Source organism: Macrobrachium nipponense, chromosome 37 (assembly GCF_015104395.2).
Source record: "Macrobrachium nipponense isolate FS-2020 chromosome 37, ASM1510439v2, whole genome shotgun sequence".
Taxonomy (NCBI): domain Eukaryota; kingdom Metazoa; phylum Arthropoda; class Malacostraca; order Decapoda; family Palaemonidae; genus Macrobrachium; species Macrobrachium nipponense.
The window spans coordinates 37,128,361-37,132,227 of record NC_061097.1 but is presented as its reverse complement, the minus strand read 5'-3'; positions in this window follow the sequence as shown (position 1 = coordinate 37,132,227).

The following is a 3,867-nucleotide window of genomic DNA, read 5'->3' as shown; positions in this document are numbered from 1 at the left end:
CGAGCGTGTGGCGGGAAAACCTTGGTCGCCGCTGACCCGCCGGCGTGCGCTACAGAAAGCAGTCACCCATCACGGCGGCCTTTCCCGTCTCATCTCGCTGAAAATCGGCATCTAAATCCCAAATCCATACAACAAACACAATCATACGCGTATAAATCAAGTCAAACACGAATTAAACCCATTATGAACATTATCCTCTCGTTGTGTCGTCTACACCGGCGGAGTAATATTAAAAACCATTTGTTTTGGCGGGAAGTGTCTTGGGAGCAGAGTGGGCGATGTGCAAAGGTATTTACAAACACTTAAACGTCCCCTATGCTGCGGTCGACCCTTTAAATACAAAAATGTGTAACCGTCGCCGAGTGAAAGTTCCTGCTTGTGTCATGGGCATTACATTTGGCCCCGTAACAGATTCTCGTGAGAGCCCCCATTACAGCGGCAACATTTGAAAAGCTCAGATAACCAATTGCGACATTTCGTCCTTTGGTCATTTTCCGTTTCAGCTGAAATATGAATAAGCTTAAATTTATATTTCTTTCTTAGGCCTAAATTTAATCTGCAACGGAACATTAGGTTATTTCATTGTCGTTATATTTGCTCTTGCGACTAGAATATTATACATTTATTGTTCTATAATCGTGAATGGAAAGGATAATGATGCAAACACTTAATTAAAATGATTGATTATAAATAAGAAAATAACTTGACGTGATCAGGTGCTGAGATGAACATATGAAGAAGTGTAGTGTGGTAATTTATAAAAATGGTGTAACAGGTTGCTCTTGATAAGAAATATAGAAAAAGCGTTAGATTTCAGATAATAAAGATTATGAATGATGAAACACAATTATTTATTGCAATTCTTCTTTTCTCGTTGGTTAACAGAATCGTTATCAAAGGTTCTGTTGTAAGCTACATAATTCCATTTTTGTATTTTCGTGGGAGTATCTAAATTTGTTTCACTTTCATGAAAATTATCTCAAATCTCTTGTGACTAGAAATTCTCTCTCTCTCTCTCTCTCTCTCTCTCTCTCTCTCTCTCTCTCTCGTCTGCTCTCTCTCTCTCTCTGCTCCATCTCTCTCTCTTCTCTCTCTCCAGTCTCGTCTCTCTCTCGTCCTCTCTCTCTCTCTCTCTCTCTCTCTCTCTCTCTCTGCATTCGTAAAAGCAGTCTCACAACAAATTTTATTAATTTCTAGAGGGTCATATCCATAGATATAGAGGTCATATCATCCCAAAATTTGGACCAAAATATTTGCATTTTTCATGCATTACAGTGATAAACTGAGTTGAGCCCGGACTGGACGACGCCAAGGCTATATCGTGGAGTTCAGTTGTAAGTCAATTAAGACTTCAAATGGAAAGACACCCGAGTGAGCCAGACTAACTTGCATTTTCAAGAACCAGTATAGGTCTATTTTCATGGACGCAGTACTATGACATTCGCCTTTAAGCCTATAGATAGACGTTGCTTACTGTCTTCCATTCCATGTCTCCTTTACACCCACTGCTGCATACACCAGAATGTTATCGTCTAATGTAAGCTTGGGTTATTTAATTGACTGAATATTCAGAGAAATATATTTAAAGGTCAGGGCATTTAAAGAAAGATTTGTATCTTATATGGAAGATCGTGAAATGCTAAAATTAGTCAGTACATCACCAATGGTCAAAGGTGTGGCTGCTTTGTAAGATTTGTATGACATGACGACATGACGTTATTACAGAAAACATTAGGCGAACATGGCCACATGCCAGCGGAAGTAATGAAAAACGAAAGGTAAATAAATAGTGAAGTATTTTGGGAAGAAAAAAATACCAATGAGGGAAAATCTTCATTTATCCCAGAAAAAGGGAAGAGAAGACGATTGTATATTTGTCATACAACTGATTTCACACACATCCACAGAGAGAGAGAGAGAGAGAGAGAGAGAGAGAGAGAGAGAGAGAGAGAGAGAGAGAGAGAGAGAGAGAGAGAGAGAATTATTCTCCTACTACTAGATTTGTTTCTTTTGCGACAATTATATTAGGGGGCCTTTTGTTCTCAAAAAAAAAGCGTTACTCATTAAATAAGATCCTTTCGTTGGAGGTAATATTTTACGATAATGTTGGAAATTTAAAACAAAGAGAAAAAATCGCAAATACGGCGGAAGTATAATGTGTATAAATAATGAATTCAAGAGACAAAAGACCTAAAAAAATAAACTATAAAAGTAGAAAAAATGCTGATTAAATCTAGAACAAAAAGATAAGAAGCAAACATAGTGACCAGCGAAAGAAGTACAGTATAACCAAGGTATAACAGACCGTTGGAAAGACGAGAACCGTTGAATTATATACTAAGTGGGGGCCGTTACACACCGTTCGAGATCAAACACTAACTACTACTACTTCTACAGCGAAGACTTGTAAGGCAGTGCAATAGAGCGTTATCACCAGGTGCTCTGAGTCCAAAGGTCTGCACTAGGTTCTTTGTACTTTTAAACATAGCTTTTGGCACGAAATTGTGTTTTCTCTTCTAAGGTCGGATTAATCTAAACCAACCAATCACATTGTGTTAATTTTGTACATAAAATTAAGATGTCGAGATTTTAAAAGGATCCAGGACCTGAAAGGAACTGCGAATTGGTTAAGATATTAAAGAAAGAACGGAAATGGATAAGAGAACAGTGATTGAAGATGGGATTGGAAGAGAAACCTAATTAAGAGGCAAATGCAGTACAGGAACACTAAATCCATTGGAAAATGTCAACAAAATTAAGGGCTTATTTCTGTTTATTTAATTATGAATGTAATTAAAGATCTGCTGCTAGGCAAACAATTGTCAAAGGACGATATGTTTTTGACAGACCGTGGACGAAAGCTGTCAGAAACATCGACCACACGCAGTAGAAGTGGGAAAAGATGCAAAGAAAGATTTTTTTATTCATTTCTCATCTGATAAGTTTATGTTGTTGAGGTTGGTACAGTTTCCTCTGCATTTTGAGTTTAATTGAAGCTTTTAGCACTTGTTTTTTAAAAGTTGATTATCTGAAATTAATGTTTATTACTCTCTCTCTCTCTTCTGTATAATACGTATTGTACTTTATTCACTTTCTCCCATATGTTCAAGATTGCTTTTTATTAGGGGAGGGCTGTAGAACGCCTCAAACCTATCCTGAATACTTACTCTTGGATTTACGTGGTATCTCGTGATACAATGCTTGCTTATCGTATTATGATGATCATAACTGCAATTTATCGGATTGTTATTCATTCTGGGTGTGGTCTTCTTCTTTGTTTGTTTGTTTGTATGGTGTTTTTACGTTGCATGGAACCATTTTTTTTTTTTTTTTTTGTATGGTGCTTTTACGTTGCATGGAACCAGTGGCCTTCTTCTTTGGTTACATTACATTTTGGCCTGTTGAACAGCTTCCTTGATATTCATTTGTCCTCCCTTGTCGTATTTTTAGTTCAGTTGAATATTTGAAATACGAACCTTCATTCCACTGTGTTTGTTAGATTTGACAACAGCTGATACACATTTGGAGTATCCCGATTATATTTCGTTTTCTTATTACATAATTTCATCATCAGAATGCATTAGTCTGATCATTATTACAGGCGATTGGGATATAAACTTCATGAGACCAAATGCCAAGCACTGCGACCCATGAGGTCATTCAGTGCTGAAAAGGAAATTGAGTAAAATAGGTTTTAAAGGGTTAACAAGATTAAAACCTAACAGTTGCACAATATAATTGTCTGGAGAAAGTGACAAGATGGATGGATCATGGAAGGAAGTTCTTAATACAGATGTGGTAAAGGGAATGAAAAGGGTTGCAGATTGGGGCCAAGGGACGCTGCAAAGAAAGTAATTAATACCTAAA